General features: G+C 37.1%; 2 non-coding genes across 2 annotated transcripts; one reads left to right on the forward strand and one right to left on the reverse strand.

Moving 5' to 3' along the window:
• Window positions 1-7950: 7950 nt before the first annotated feature.
• Window positions 7951-8058, forward strand: LOC112716651 (small nucleolar RNA R71). Its single transcript, XR_003160431.1, has one exon. It is a non-coding gene; the product is annotated as a small nucleolar RNA R71 (small nucleolar RNA).
• An 8556-nt stretch (window positions 8059-16614) lies between these two features.
• LOC112712173 (small nucleolar RNA R71) lies at window positions 16615-16718 on the reverse strand. Its single transcript, XR_003157705.1, has one exon. It is a non-coding gene; the product is annotated as a small nucleolar RNA R71 (small nucleolar RNA).
• Window positions 16719-17214: the final 496 nt, after the last annotated feature.

Below are 17214 nucleotides of genomic sequence, written 5' to 3' on the forward strand. Positions count from 1 at the left end.
GGAATGCCAACCTCACATTTTCCGGACTAAAATCTAAGTATTTCCCCCGAACCATTGTGAGATAATTCTTCGGACTCGGGTTCATACTTTGATCATGGTTCCTAGTGATCCATGCATTGGCATAGAACTCTTGAACCATTAATATTCTGACTTGTTGCATGGGGTTGGTTAAGACTTCCCAACCTCTTCTTCGGATTTCATGTCGGATCTCCGGGTACTCATTTTTCTTGAGTTTGAAAGGGACCTCAGGGATCACCTTCTTCTTTGCCACAACATCATAGAAGTGGTCTTGATGGCTCTTGGAGATGAATCTTTCCATCTCCCATGACTCGGAGGTGGAAGCTTTTGTCTTCCCTTTTCCTTTTCTAGAGGATTCTCCGACCTTAGGTGCCATTGATAGTAATGGAAAAACAAAAAGCTTATGCTTTTACCACACCAAACTTAAAATATTGCTCGCCATCGAGCAAAAGAAGAAAGAAGAGAAGAAGAAGAAGAAGAAATTGGAGGAGAGTGAGGGGAGATGGATTCGGCCAAGGTATAGTAGAGGGGGTAGTGTTGTGTGAAAATGAAGTAGAATGGAAGGGTATATATAAGGAGAGGGGAGAGGGTAGGTTCAGCTATTTAGGGTGGGATTGAGTGGGAAAATGTTTTTGAATTTTTGAAGGTAGGTGGGGTTTATGGGGAAGAGTGGGTGGATGTGAGTGGTGAATAGGTGATTGGGAAGAGAGATTGAGGTGATTGGTGAAGGGTTTTTGGGAAGTGTGACATGGGGAAGAGTAAAATAGGATTAGGAGGTAAGGTGGGAATATAGTAGATGGGGATCCTGTGGGGTCCACAGATCCTGAGGTGTCAAGGAATTCCATCCCTGCACCAAATAGGCATGTAAAATGCCTTTGCACACCATTCTGGCATTTAAACGCCAAGTGGTGCACATTCTGGGCGTTCAACGCCCACATGTAACATGTTTCTGGCGTTGAACGCCAGTTTCATGCTTGTTACTGGCGTTCAGCGCCAGCTTTTCCTCTAAGCACATTCCTGGCGTTCAGCGCCAGAATGTTGCCTGTTTCTGGCATTCAGCACCAGTTTCATGCTCTGTTCTGGCATTGAACGCCAGCCAGATGCTCCTTACTGGCGTTGAACGCCAGTCTGTGCTTCCTCCAGGGTGTGATTTTTCTTCTGCTGTTTTTGATTCTGTTTTTAATTTTTATATTTTTTTCGTGACTCCACATGATCATGTACCTAATAAAACACAAAATAAAATAAAATAAAATAAAATAAAAATTAGATAAATAAAATTGGGTTGCCTCCCAACAAGCGCTTCTTTAATGTCAATAGCTTGACAGTGGCTCTCATGGAGCCACAAAGGTGATCAGGTCAATGTTGTATAGTCCCAATACCAAACTTAGAGTTTGGATATGGGGTCTTAACACCAAACTTAGAGTTTGGTTGTGGCCTCCCAACACCAAACTTAGAGTTTGACTGTGGGGGCTCTTCTTGACTCTGAACTGAGAGAAGCTCTTCATGCTTACTCTCTTTTGTCACAGAGGGATGGCCATGTGCCTTAAACACAAGGTAGTCCCCATTCAATTGAAGGACTAGTTCACCTCTGTTGACATCTATCACAGCTCCTGCTGTGGCTAGGAAAGGTCTTCCAAGGATGATGCATTCATCCTCTTTCTTCTTAGTGTCTAAGATTATGAAATCAGTAGGGATGTAAAGGCCTTCAACCTTTACTAACACGTCCTCTACTATTTCATAAGCTTGTCTCAATGACTTGTCTGCCAATTGTAATGAGAACAAGGTAGGTTGTACCTCAATGATCCCCAGCTTCTCCATTACAGAGAGTGGCATAAGATTTATCCCTGACCCCAGATCACATAGAGCCTTTTCAAAGGTTATGGTGCCTATGGTACAAGGTATTAAGAACTTGCCAGGATCTTGTCTCTTTTGAGGTAAAATTTTCTGAATCCAAGTATCTAGTTCACTAATGAGCAAGGGAGGTTCACTTTCCCAAGTTTCATTACCAAACAACTTGGCATTCAGCTTCATGATAGCTCCTAAATATTGAGCAACTTGCTCTCCAGTCACATCTTCATCCTCTTCAGAGGAAGAATAGTCTTCAGAGCTCATGAATGGCAGAAGGAGATTTAATGGAATCTCTATGGTCTCTGTATGAGCCTCAGATTCCTTTGGATCCTTAATAGGAAACTCCTTCTTGCTTGAAAGACGTCCCAGGAGGTCCTCCTCACTAGGATTTTCATCCTCCTCCTCCCTTGTGCATTCGGCCATATTGATTAAATCAATGGCCTTGCACTCTCCTTTTGGATTCTCTTCTGTATTGCTTGGGAAAATACTGGGAGGAGTTTCAATGACTTTCTTACTCAGCTGGCCCACTTGTGCCTCCAGATTTCTGATGGAGGATCTTGTTTCACTCATGAAACTGAAAGTGGCCTTTGACAGATCAGAGACTAGATTGGATAAATTAGAAGTGTTTTGTTCAGAATTCTCTGTCTGTTGCTGAGAAGATGATGGATAAGGCTTGCTATTGCTCAGCCTATTGCGTCCACCATTGTTTAAGCCTTGTTGAGGCTTTTGTTGATCCTTCCATGAGAAATTTGGATGATTTCTCCATGATGAATTATAGGTGTTTCCATAAGGTTCACCCATGTAATTGACCTCTGCCATGGCAGGGTTCTCAGGATCACAAGCTTCTTCAGAAGCTGCCTCTTTAGTACTGTTGGATGCATGTTGCCATCCATTCAGATTTTGAGAGATCATGTTGACATGTTGAGTCAACACTTTGTTCTGAGCCAATATGGCATTCAGAGCATCAATTTCAAGAACTCCCTTCCTCTGAGGCGTCCCATTATTCACGAAATTCCTCTTAGAAGTGTACATGAATTGGTTATTTGCAACCATGTCAATGAGTTCTTGAGCCTCTTCAGGTGTTTTCTTTAGGTGAATAGATCCACCTGCAGAATGGTCCAATGACATTTTCGAAAATTCAGATAGACCATAATAGAATATATCTAATATGGTCCATTCTGAAAACATGTCAGATGGACACCTTTTGGTCAGCTGCTTGTATCTTTCCCAAGCTTCATAGAGGGATTCACCACCTTTTTGCTTGAAGGTCTGAACATCCACTCTTAGCTTGCTCAGCTTTTGAGGAGGAAAGAATTTATCCAAGAAGGCAGTGACCAGCTTATCCCAGGAGTCCAGGCTATCCTTGGGTTGTGAATCCAACCATATTCTAGCTCTGTCTCTTACAGCAAAAGGGAAAAGCATGAGTCTGTAGACTTCAGGATCAACTCCATTCGTCTTTACAGTCTCACAGATCTACAAGAACTCAGTTAAAAACTGATAAGGATCTTCAGATGGAAGTCCATAAAACTTGCAGTTTTGTTGCATTAAGGCAACTAGCTGAGGTTTCAGCTCAAAATTATTGGCTCCAATGGCAGGAATGGAGATGCTTCTTCCATCAAATTTGGACGTTGGCTTTGTGAAGTCACCAAGCATTCTCCTTGCATTATTATTATTTTCGGCTGCCATCTCCTTCTCTTGTTCTAATATTTCTGAAAGGTTACCTTTAGATTGTTGTAACTTAGCTTCTCTTAATTTTCTCTTCAGAGTCCTTTCAGGTTCTGGATCAATTTCAACAAGAGTACCTTTTTCCTTGTTCCTGCTCATATGAAAGAGAAGAAAACAAGAAGAGAAGAGGAATCCTCTATGTCACAGTATAGAGATTCCTTTATGTTAGTAGAAAAAGAAAGGGGAGAAGAATGAAGAAGAGCGAGTTCGGATATTTAGGTGAAGAGAGGTGAAGAGAAGTGTTAGTAATTAAATAATTAAATAGAACAAGAAAAGAGAGGGAGAATGTCGAAAATAATTTTAAAAAGGGGTTAGTAATTTTCGAAAATTAAAGATGAATTAAAATTAAAATTAAAATTTGAAACAATTAGTTAATTAAAAAGAATTTTTGAAAAAGGGGTGAGATATTTTCGAAAATTAGAGAGGAAAGAGTAGTTAGGTGGTTTTGAAAAAGATAAGAAACAAACAAAAAGTCAAATAGTTAGTTGAAAAAGATATTAAAATCAAATTTGAAAAGATAAGAAGATAAGAGGTTAGATAAGATATTTTGAAATCAAATTTTGAAAAAGATAAAATTTTTGAAAAAGATAAGATAAAATATAGAAAGATTTAATTTTTTTAAATTTAAAATTACTTACTTCACTAACAAGAAACTTCAAGATAAGATTCTAGAACTTAAAGATTGAACCTTTCTTAACAAGAAAGTAACAAACTTCAAATTTTTGAATCAATCACATTAATTGTTAGTGTAATTTTGAAAATATGATATAAAGATAAGAAAAAGATTTTGAAAATAATTTAAAATTTTCGAAAATAAGAAAAAAAATGAAAAAGATATGATTTTTGAAAAAGATTTTAAAAAGATAAGAATTTTAAAATTGAAAATTTGACTTGACTTGTGAGAAACAACTAATTTTAAAAATTTTTGACCAAGTCAACCCAAAATTTCGAAAATTTGGAGGGAAATAAGGAAAAGATATTTTTTTTGATTTTTGAAATTTTAAAGATGAGAGAGAAAAACATAAAAATGACCCAAAATATGAAAATTTTGGATCAAACACAGAATGCATGCAAGAACACTATGAATGTCAAGATGAACACCAAGAACACTTTGAAGATCATGATGAACATCAAGAACATAATTTTGAAAAATTTTTTTGATGCAAAGAAAACATGCAAGACACCAAACTTAGAAATCTTTAATGCATGGACTCTAACAAACAAAAAATGCATATGAAAAACAACAAACAACACAAAACAAGAAAACATCAAGATCAAACAAGAAGACTTGTCAAGATCAACTTGAAGATCATGAAGAACACTATGAATGCATGAGATTTTCGAAAAATGCAAAAAAAAAAAATTTAAAGCATGCAATTGACACCAAACTTAAAAGTTGACTCAAGATTCAAACAAAAAACACAAAATATTTTTATTTTTATGATTTTATGATTTTTTTGGATTTTTATAAAAAAAATTTTCGAAAATAAAGTTTGGAAAAACGAAAAATAAAACAAAAATTTTGAAAAAAAAAGTTTTTGAAAAGAAAATTACCAAATCTGAGCAAGAAGATGAACCGTCAGTTGTCCATACTCGAACAATCCCCGGCAACGGCGCCAAAAACTTGGTGGACAAAATTGTGATACAAGAGTTCCAGGCACTGTTAGAGAAGCTCACAACTTCGTTCAACTTAACCAGCAAGTGTATTGGGTCATCCAAGTAATACCTTACATGAGTAAGGGTCGATCCCACAGAGATCGTTGGTATGAAGCAAGCTATGGTCACCTTGTAAATCTCAGTTAAGTGGATTCATATGGTCAAATGTAATTGGATTAGATATTTTAAAAGATAAATAAAATAAAAAGGGATAGAAATACTTATGTAAATCAATAGTGGGAATTTCAGATAGGTGTGTGGAGATGCTAGAATCCTCTCGAATCTCTACGTTTTTATTACATTCATCCAATCCTTCTTACTCCTTTCCATGGCAAGTTGTATGTAGGGCATCACTATCATCAATGGCTACTTTTAATCCTCTCGGGAAAATGGTCCTATGCGCTGTCACTGCACGGCTAATCGTCTGGAGGCATCACCCTTGTTGATAGCTACATCCCATCCTCTCAGAGAAAATGGTCCAAATGCTTTGTCACAGCACGGCTAATCATCTGTCGGTTCTCAATCAGGTTGGAGTAGAATCCATTGATTCTTTTGCGTTTGTCATCACGCCCAGTCTTTAGGAGTTTGAAGCTCGTCACAGTCATTCAATACCGGAATCCTACTCGGAATACCACAGACATGGTTAGACTTTTCGGATTCCCATGAATGCCACCATCTATCTAGCTTATACCACGAAGATTCTGTTGGGGAATCTAAGAGATATGCGCCCGGCCTAGAGTAGAACGGAAGTGGTTGTCAGTCACGTGCGTTCATAGGTGAGAATGATGATGAGTGTCACGAATCATCACATTCATCAAAGTGTTGTGCAACGTATATCTTGGAATAAGAATAAAAGAGAATTGAATAGAAAGTAATAATAATTGTATTGAAACTTGAGGTACAGCAGAGCTCCACACCCTTAATCTATGGTGTGCAGAAACTCCACTGTTGAAAATACATAAGTGAAAGGTTCAGGCATGGCCGAATGGCCAGCCCTCTAAAACGTGATCAATATCCTCCTAAGATGAAGAATAAAACAAAACTGAGACCAAAGATGAAACGTGGTCAAAAGACGACTAATACACTAGTAAAAAGTCTTATTTATACTAAACTAGCTACTAGGGTTTACATGAGTAAGTATTTGATGCATAAATTCACTTCCCGGGCCCACTTGGTGTATGTTTGGGCTGAGCTTGATCTATCCACGAGCTGAGGCTTCTCTTGGAGTTGAAAGCCAAGTTATAACGTGTTTTGGGCGTTCAACTCCGGATCATGACGTGTTTCTGGCGTTTAACTCCAGACAGCAGCATGTACTTGGCGTTCAACGCCAAGTTACGTCGTCAATTTCCGAATAAAGTATGGACTATTATATATTTCTGGAAAGCTATGGATGTCTACTTTCCAACGCCGTTGAGAGCGCGCCAATTAGAGTTCTGTAGCTCCAGAAAATATATTTCGAGTGTAGGGAGGTCAGATTCCAACAGCATCAGCAGTCCTTTTGTCAGCCTTTTTCAGAGTTTTGCTCAAGTCCCTCAATTTCAGCCAGAAATTACCTGAAATCATAGAAAAACACACAAACTCATAGTAAAGTCCAGAAATGTGAATTTAACATAAAAACTAATGAAAACATCCCTAAAAGTAGCTTGAACTTACTAAAAACTACCTAAAAACAATGCCAAAAAGCGTATAAATTATCCGCTCATCAATTGCTCCAAGGTACTTAGCAACTTGCTCTTCAGTGACATCTTCATCCTCTTCAGAGGAAGAATACTCATCAAAGCTCATGAATGGCAGAAGTAAATCCAATGGAATCTCTATGGTCTCAGTGTGAGCCTCAGATTCCCATGGTTCCTCATTAGGGAACTCATTGGAGGCCAGTGGACGTCCATTGAGGTCTTCCTCAGTGGCTCTCACTGCCTCTTTCTCCTCTCCAAGTTCGGCCATGTTGATGGCCTTACACTCTCCTTTTGGATTCTCTTCTGTATTGCTTGGAAGAGTACTAGGAGGGAGTTCAGTAACTTTCTTACTCAGCTGACCTACTTGTGCCTCCAAGTTTCTAATGGAGGACCTTGTTTCAGTCATGAAACTTTGAGTAGTTTTGATCAGATCAAAGACCATGGTTGCTAAGTTAGAGAGGCTCTGCTTAGAATTCTCTGTCTGTTGCTGAGAAGATGATGGAAATGGCTTGCCATTGCTAAACCTGTTTCTTCCACCATTATTATTATTGAAGCCTTGTTGAGGTCTCTGTTGATCCTTCCATGAGAGATTTGGATGATTTCTCCATGAAGGATTATAGGTGTTTCCATAGGGTTCTCCCATGTAATTCACCTCTTCCATTGAAGGGTTCTCAGGATCATAAGCTTCTTCTTCAGATGAAGCATCCTTAGTACTGCCTAGTGCAGCTTGCATTCCACACAGACTTTGAGAAATCATATTGACTTGCTGAGTCAATATTTTGTTCTGAGCCAATATGGCATTCAGAGTATCAATCTCAAGAACTCCTTTCTTCTGATTCGTCCCATTGTTCATAGGGTTCCTTTCAGAAGTTTACATGAATTGGTTATTTGCAACCATTTTAATCAGTTCTTGAGCTTCTGTAGGCGTCTTCTTCAGATGAAGAGATCCTCCAGCAGAGCTATCCAATGACATCTTGGACAGTTCAGGCAGACCATCATAGAAGATACCTATGATGTTTCATTCAGAAAGCATGTCAGAAGGACATTTTCTGATCAATTGTTTGTATCTTTCCCAAGCTTCATAGAGGGATTCACCTTCCTTCTGTCTGAAGGTGTGGACTTCCACTCTAAGCTTACTCAATTTTTGAGGTGGAAAGAACTTTTCCAAGAAGGCATTGACTAGATTTTCTCAAGAGTTCAGGCTTTCTTTAGGTTGTGAGTCCAACCATATCCTAGCTCTGTCTCTTACAGCAAAAGGGAATAGCATAAGTCTGTAGACCTCAGGGTCAACCCCATTGGTCTTGACAGTGTCACAAATTTGCAAGAATTCAGCTAAAAACTGATGAGGATCTTCCAATGGAAGTCCATGAAACTTGCAGTTCTGTTGCATTAGAGAAACTAATTGAGGCTTAAGCTCAAAGTTGTTTGCTCCAATGGCAGGGATAGAGATGCTTCTCCCATAGAAGTCGGGAGTAGGTGCAGTAACGTCACCCAGCACCTTCCTTGCATTGTTGGCATTGTTGTTGTTTTCGGCTGCCACGTCTTCTTCTTGTTTGAAGATTTCTGTTAGGTCCTCTACAGAGAGTTGTGCTTTAGCTTCTTTTAGCTTTCGCTTCAAGGTCCTTTCAGGTTCAGGGTCATCCTCAATAAGAATGCTTTTGTCTTTGCTCCTGCTCATATGAAAGAGAAGAGAACAAGAAAATATGGAATCCTCTATGTCACAGTATAGAGATTCCTTGAGTGTCAGAGGAAAAGAAAAATAGAAGGAAGAGGTAGAAGAATTCGAACTTAGAAAGATAGAGTTCAAATTGTGCATGTTAGTCCATAAATAGAAGGATGTGAGAATAGGGGAAGAATTTTCGAAAATAAGTTAAAATATTTTGAAAAAGAATTTTGAAAATTAATTGATGATTTTCAAAAACTAAGAGTGGGAAAGAAATTAAGTTATTTTTGAAAAAGATTTTGAAATTAGAAATCAAAAAGATATGATTGAAAACTTTTTTTTGAAAAAGATGTGATTAAAAAGATATGATTGAAAAGTTATGGTTTTAAAAAGATATGATTGAGAAGATATGATTGAAAAACAATTTAAAAAGATTTGATTTTTAAAATCAATGATTTGGCTAACAAGAAAAGATATGATTCAAACATTAAACCTTTCTCAACAGAAAAGGCAACATACCTGAAATGTTGAATCAAATCATTAATTGTTAGCAAGTATTTTTGAAAATGGAAAGAAATTGATTTTGAAAATATATGATTGAAAAGATATGATTTGAAAAAGATTTGATTTTGAAAAATTATGGAAACTTGAAAAAAAAAATTTGAATTGAAAACAAAATCTTCCCTCTTGTGCCATCCTGGCGTTAAACACCCAGAATGGTATCCATTCTGGCGTTTAACGCCCAAAATGCTACCCTTTGGGCGTTAAACGCCCAGCCAGGTACCCTGGCTGGCATTTAAACGCCAGTTTTCCTTCTTCACTGGGCGTTTTGAACGCCCAGCTTTTTCTGTGTAATTCCTCTGTTGTATGTTCTGAATCTTCGATTCTCTGCATTATTGACTTGAAAAGACACAAATTAAAATTTTTTTGGATTTTTAATAAACAATCAAAATGCAACTAAACATGGAAAACTAAAATCAAATAAACAATGCATGCAAGACACCAAACTTAAAAGTTTGTATACTATTGACACTAACAAGTTGAGAATGCATATGAGAAACAACAAAACACACAAGACAAGAGAATTTAAAGATCAGAGCAAGTAAATCATCAAGATCAACTTGAAGATCACTAAAGACACATGAACAATGCAAGTAGAACAGAAACATGCAATCGACACCAAACTTAAAATGAGACACTAGACTGAAACAAGAAATATTTTTGGTTTTTTTTCGAAAATTATATGGAGAGGAAAATAGAGAGATTCAAAATTTTTAATAAGAATTCCAGGAATCATGCAATGTTAGTCTAAAGCTTTAGTCTAAAGAAATTAGACATGGCTAGCCAAGCTTCAGCAGGACATTGCATTCCAGAGCTAAATTGATGAAAATCAATCAGCTTTGGTGATGATGAAAACATCACCTTGAAACACTAGAATTCATTCTTAAAAATTCTGAAAAATACCTAATCTAAGCAACAAGATGAACCATCAGTTGTCCAAACTCAAACAATCCCTGGCAACGGCGCCAAAAACTTGGTGCACGAAATTGTGATCATCAATGGCGCCATCAACATGGTACGCACAATTGCAATCTCAACTCTTTATCACAACTTCGCACAACTAACCAGCAAGTGCACTGGGTCGTCCAAGTAATAAACCTTACGCGAGTAAGGGTCGATCCCACAGAGATTGTTGGTATGAAGCAAGCTATGGTCATTTTGTAAATCTCAGTCAGGCAGATTCAAATGGTTATGAATGATTTATGAATAAAGCATAAAATAAAAATAGAGATACTTATGTAATTCATTGGTGAGAATTTCAGATAAGCGTATGGAGATGCTTTGTCCCTTCCGTCTCTCTGCTTTCCTACTATCTTCATCCAATCATTCTTACTCCTTTCCATGGCAAGCTGTGTGTAGGATTTCACCGTTGTCAGTGGCTACCTCCCATCCTCTCAGTGAAAATGTTCAACGCGCTCTGTCACAGCACGGCTATTCAGTTGTCGATTCTCGATCTTGTCGGAATAGAATCCAGTGATTCTTTTGCGTCTGTCACTAACGCCCCACAATCGCGAGTTTGAAGCTCGTCACAGTCATTCAATCCTTGAATCCTACTCAGAATACCACAGACAAGGTTTAGACCTTCCGGATTCTCTTGAATGCCGCCATCAATTCTAGCTTATACCACGAAGATTCCGATTAAGGGATCCAAGAGATATCCACTCAATCTAAGGTAGAACGAAGGTGGTTGTCAGGCACACGTTCATAGGTGAGAATGATGATGAGTGTCACGGATCATCACATTCATCAAGTTGAGGAACAAGTGATATCTTAGAACAAGAATAAGCCAAATTGAATAGAAGAACAATAGTAATTGCATTAATACTCGAGTTGCTGCAGAGCTCCACACCTTAATCTATGGTGTGTAGAAACTCCACCGTTGAAAATACATAAGAACAAGGTCTAGGTATGGCTGAATGGCCAGCCTCCCAAAGAGGGTTCAATCATAAAAACATGATCAAAAGATCTCTGATTGAAAGATGATTGAAAGATGAAAATACAATAGCAAAAGGTCCTATTTGTAGAGAACTAGTAGCTGGGGTTTACAATGATGAGTAAAAATCCACTTCCGGGCCCACTTGGTGTGTGCTTGGGCTGAGCATTGAAGAATTTTCGTGTAGAGACTCTTCTTGGAGTTAAACGCCAGCTTTTATGCCAGTTTGGGCGTTTAACTCCCATTCTTGTGCCAGTTCTGGCGTTTTACGCCAGAATTCTTGAGCTGACTTGGAACGCCTGTTTGGTCCATCAAATCTCGGGCAAAGTATAGACTATTATACATTGCTGGAAAGCCCAGGATGTCTACGTTCCAACGCAGTTGAGAGTGCGCCGATTGGGTCTCTTTAGCTCCAGAAAATCCACTTCAAGTGCATGGAGGTCAGAATCCAACAGCATCTGCAGTCCTTTTCAGCCTTTGAATCAGAGTTTTGCTCAGGTCCCTCAATTTCAGCCAAAAAATACCTGAAATCACAGAAAAACACACAAACTCATAGTAAAGTCCAGAAAAGTGAATTTTAACTAAAAAATAATAAAAATATAATAAAAACTAACTAAAACATACTAAAAACATACTAAAAACAATGCCAAAAAGCGTATAAATTATCCGCTCATCAAATCCCCAGATAGAGGTGTCCAGAGTTCTTAAGTTCACTTTTTTTTGCTTTGGATCAAGACTTTAGCCGCTCAGTCTCAAGCTTTTTACTTGACACCGTCACGCCACAAGCACATGATTAGGGACAGCTTGATTGAGCCGCTTAGGCCAAGATTTTGTTTCCTTTAGGCCCTCCTAGCCACTGATGTTCAAAGTCTTGGATCTTTTTACCCTTGCCTTTTGGTTTAAAGGGTTATTGGCTTTTTCCTCTTGCCTTTTAATTTAAAGAGCTAATGGCTTTTTCTTTTGTTTTCTATTTTCTTTCCTTTTTGCCATTTTTTTCTGAATGCATCTTGTTTTTTCTTTTTCTTTGCTGCTTTTTCTTGCTTCAAGAATTAATTTTTGGATTTTTCAAATTATCAATAATACTTTTCCTTTTTCTTCATTCTTTCAAGAGCCAGTATCCTAAAATTTCAACTTCAAATAATCACTGTTTATTCATACATTTAGAAAACTAAAGCAATGACACCACATCAAAATAATTGATTATTCTTTATTGTGGAACTCAAAAATTTATGCATCTTTAATTCTTCTAAAAAAATCAACTATTTTATTCATGTTTAACGATGATAAGAGGAATAATTTATAGCTAATTGGAAAATAAAAATTAATTAATTACTACTAATGCTTATGTAATCCTAAAAATGAAAAGACATAAAATAAAAATAAAGATAAAGACTTAAATACTGCTAGTGATCATGCAACTCTAAATTAGGATAGATATACATGAAACAGGAATAGGAATAGTCACCGTGTTGAAACTTAACAAACTTTAGCTTGATGGGCTCTGGGACCTTTAGCTTGAGGGACTCTGGGCTCTTCAAGTTGGGGGACGCTGGGCTCTTTAGGGGAGAGCTTCTGGCGCTTCAACTCATCCATCTCATGCCCCTTGCTTCTCTTGCTCCTTGATCAGTTTGCAAATCATGCTAGTCTGATCTTTCTGCTCCTCTATGAGCTGATCTAAAGTGCTCTGCAAGTGTATTACAGACGCCTTCAGCTGGTCCCAATACTCAATTGGAGGAAACTCTTGGGGAGGCTCAGGTGCCTTCCTTTTAGGTTGATCCTCTTGTATTTTGGCACTATCTATCACCTGCTTGGTGATTGGGCTTTCTGATGAGCGGATAATTTATACGCTTTTTGGCATTATTTTTAGGTAGTTTTTAGTAAGATCTAGCTACTTTTAGGGATGTTTTTATTAATTTTTATGCAAAATTTACATTTCTGGACTTTACTATGAGTTTGTATGTTTTTGTGTGATTTCAGGTATTTTCTGGCTGAAATTGAGGGACCTGAGCAAAAATCTTATTCAGGCTGAAAAAGGAATGCTGATGCTGTTGGATTCTGACCTCCCTGCACTCGAAATGGATTTTTTGGAGCTACAGAACTCCAAATGGCGCGCTCTCAATTGCGTTTGAAATTAAACATCCAGTGCTTTCTAGAAATATGTAATAGTCCATACTTTATTCGAGTTTAGACGACACAAACTGGCGTTTAATGCCAGTTCCATGCTGCATTCTGGAGTAAAATGCCAGAAACACATCATAAACCAGAGTTAAACGCCAAAAACACGTTCCAACTTGGCGTTTAACTCCAAGAGAAGCCTTTGCACATGTAAAGCTCAAGCTCAGCCCAAGCACACACCAAAGTGGGCCCCGGAAGTGGATTTCTGCACTTAGACTTATTTCTGTAAACCCTAGTAACTAGTTTAGTATAAATAGAACTTTTTACTATTGTATTAGACATCTTTGGATGTCTAGTCCTTAGACCGAGTCTTTTTCCCTATTTTCGAATTCATATGCCATTTAGGGAGGCTAGCCATTCGGCCATGCCTAGACCTTATTCTTATGTATTTTCAACGGTGGAGTTTCTACACACCATAGATTAAGGTGTGGAGCTCTGCTGTACCTCGAGTATTAATGCAATCACTATTGTTCTTCTATTCAATTCAACTTATTCTTATTCTAAGATATTCGCTGCACTTCCACATGATGAATATGATGCTCCGTGACACTCATCATCATTCTCACCTATGAACGCGTGCCTGACAACCACTTTCGTTCTACCTTAGATCGAGCGCGTATCTCTTAGCCTCCATTCCGAAAGATCGGAGTCTTCGTGGTATAAGCTAGAATTATTGGCGGCCATTCCTAAGATCCGGAAAGTCTAAACCTTGTCTGTGGTATTTTGAGTAGGATCTGAGATGGGATGACTGTGACGAGCTTCAAACTCGCAAGTGTTGGGCGTAGTGACAGACGCAAAAGGATCAATGGATCCTATTCCAACATGATCGAGAACCGATAGATGATTAGCCGTGCGGTGACAGCGCATTTGGACCATTTTCACTGAGAGGACGGGAGGTAGCCTGACGCTGGTGAAACCCGAGCATACAGCTTGCCATGAAAAGGAGTAAGAATGATTGGATGAAATCAGTAGGAACGCAGAGGTTCAGAAGGAACACAGCATCTTCATGCGCTTATCTGAAAATTCCACCAATGAATTACATAAGTATCTCTATCTCTATTTTATGCTTTATTTATCTTTATTTTCGAAAACCATTATAACTATTTGAATCCACCTAATTGAGATTTGCAAGATGACCATAGCTTGCTTCATACCAACAATCTTTGTGGGATCGACCCTTACTCACGTAAGGTTTATTACTTGGACGACCAAGTGCACTTGCTGGTTAGTTGTGCGAAGTTGTGAAAAAGAGTGATATTACAATTGTGCGTACCAAGTTTTTGGCGCCATTGAGATCACAATTTCGTGCACCAAGTTTTTGGCGCCGTTGCCGGGGATTGTTCGAGTTTGGACAACTAACGGTTCATCTTGTTGCTCAGATTAGGTAATTTTCTTTTCAAAAGTTTTCAAAAATCTTTCAAAATTTTTTATTTGTTTTTGTTTTTCCAAAAAGAAATTTTCGAAAAATTCAAAAAAAAAATTATAAAATCAAAAAAAATCAAAAAAATATTTTTGTGTTTCTTGTTTGAGTCTAGTGTCAATCTTTAAGTTTGGTGTTAATTGCATGGTGTTCTTCATGATCTTCAAGTTATTCTTGATAAGTCTTCTTGTTTGATCTTCATATTTTCTTGTTTTGTGTTTTTTGTTAATTTTCATATGCATTTTTGAATCCATAGTGTCTAAACATTGAAAATTTCTAAGTTTGGTGTCTTGCATGTTTTTCTTTTCTTGAAAATTTTTCAAAAATAAGTCTTGATGTTCATCTTGATCTTCAAAGTGTTCTTAGTGTTCATCTTGACATTCATAGTGTTCTTGCATGCATCATTGGTTTTGATCCAAAATTTTCATGTTTTGGGTCATATTTGTGTTTTTCTCTCTCCTCATTAAAAATTCAAAAATAAAAAAATATCTTCCCTTATTTCTCTCATAAATTTCGAAATCTTTGGGTTGACTTAGTCAAAAATTTTTAAAATAAGTTGTTTCTTGTTAGTCAAGTCAAGATTTCAATTTTAAAAATCCTATCTTTTCAAAATTCCTTTCAAAAATCAAATCTTTTTCATTTTTCTTATCATTTTTCGAAAATTTTTAAAATTGCTTTTCAAAACCTTTTTCTTATCTTTATTTCATGATTTTCGAAAACTTTACTAACAATTAATGTGATTGATTCAAAAATTTGAAGTTTGTTACTTTCTTGTTAAGAAAGGTTCAATCTTTAAATTTTAGGATCATATCTTTTAGTTTCTAGTTAGTCAAGTAATCAATTTTAATTTTAAAAATCAAATCTTTTTAATTTTCTTTTCAAATCTTTTTCAAAATCTTATCGTTTTTCAGTCATATCTTTTCAAACATATCTTTTTCAAATCATATCTTTTTCAAAATCTTTTCTAATTTCTTATCTTTTCTAAATTGATTTTCAAATCTTTTTCAACTAACTAATTGACTTTTTTTTTGTTTCTTATCTTTTTCAAAACCACCTAACTACTTTTCTCTCTCTAATTTTCGAAAGTTCCTCACTCTTTTTCAAAATTCTTTTAATTAACTAATTGTTTCAAATTTTAATTTTAATTTTATTTTTTCTCTTAATTTTCAAAAATCACTAACTTATTTTTCAAAAACAATTTTTGAAAACTCTTCTCTCTCATCTCTTTCTATTTATTTATTCAATTACTAACACTTCTCTTCATCTAAAAATTTGAACCCTCTCTTTTCCTTTGTGTTCAAATTTCTCTTCTCCTTCTTCTATTCTTTTCTTCTTCTACTCACATAAAGGAATCTCTATACTATGACATAGAGGATTCTTATTCCTTTTCTGTTCTCTTCTTTTTCATATGAGCAGGAGCAAGGACAAGGACATTCTTGTTGAAGCAGATCCTGAACCTGAAAGGACTCTGAAGAAGAAACTAAGAGAAGCTAAAATACAATAATCCAGAGAAAACCTTACAGAGAATCTCAAAAAAGAAGGAGACATGGCCGAACCCAACAATAATGTAAGGAGGATGCTTGGTGATTATACTACACCTACTTCCAATTTTCATAGAAGAAGCATCTTAATCCCTGCCATTGGAGCAAACAATTTTGAGCTGAAGCCTCAACTAGTTGCTCTAATGCAACAGAACTGCAAGTTTCATGGACTTCCATCAGAAGATCCCTATCAGTTTTTAACTGAGTTCTTGCAGATCTGTGATACTGTTAAGACTAATGGAGTAGATCCTGAAGTCTACAGGCTCATGCTTTTTCCTTTTGCTGTAAGAGACAGAGCTAGAACATGGTTGAACTCACAACCTAAAGATAGCCTGGACTCTTGGGATAAGCTGGTCATGGCCTTTTTGGCTAAGTTCTTTCCTCCTCAAAAGCTGAGCAAGCTTAGAGTGGATGTTCAGACCTTCAAACAAAAAGATGGTGAATCCCTCTATGAAGCTTGGAAAAGATACAAGCAGTTGACCAAAAAGTGTCCTTCTGACATACTTTCAGAGTGGACCATTTTGGATATATTCTATGATGGTCTATCTGAGTTCTCTAAGATGTCACTGGACCATTCTACAGGTAGATCCATTCACCTAAAGAAAACGCCTGCAGAAGCTCAAGAACTCATTGACATGGTTGCAAATAACCAATTCATGTACACTTCTGAGAGGAATCCTATGAGTAATGGGATGCCTTAGAAGAGGGGAGTTCTTGAAATTGATGCTCTGAATGCCATATTGGTTCAGAACAAAGTGTTGACTCAGCAAGTCAACATGATTTCTCAGAGTCTGAATGGATTGCAAAATACATCCAACAATACTAAAGAAGCATCTTCTGAAAAAGAAGCTTATGATCCTGAGAACCCTGCAATAGCAGAGGTAAATTACATGGGTGAAGCCTATGGAAACACCTATAATCCCTCATGGAGAAATCATCCAAATTTCTCATAGAAGGATCAACAAAAGCCTCAACAAGGCTTTAATAATGGTGGAAGA

This window comes from Arachis hypogaea, chromosome 1 (assembly GCF_003086295.3).
Source record: "Arachis hypogaea cultivar Tifrunner chromosome 1, arahy.Tifrunner.gnm2.J5K5, whole genome shotgun sequence".
In the NCBI taxonomy this organism is placed as follows: Eukaryota; Viridiplantae; Streptophyta; class Magnoliopsida; order Fabales; family Fabaceae; genus Arachis; species Arachis hypogaea.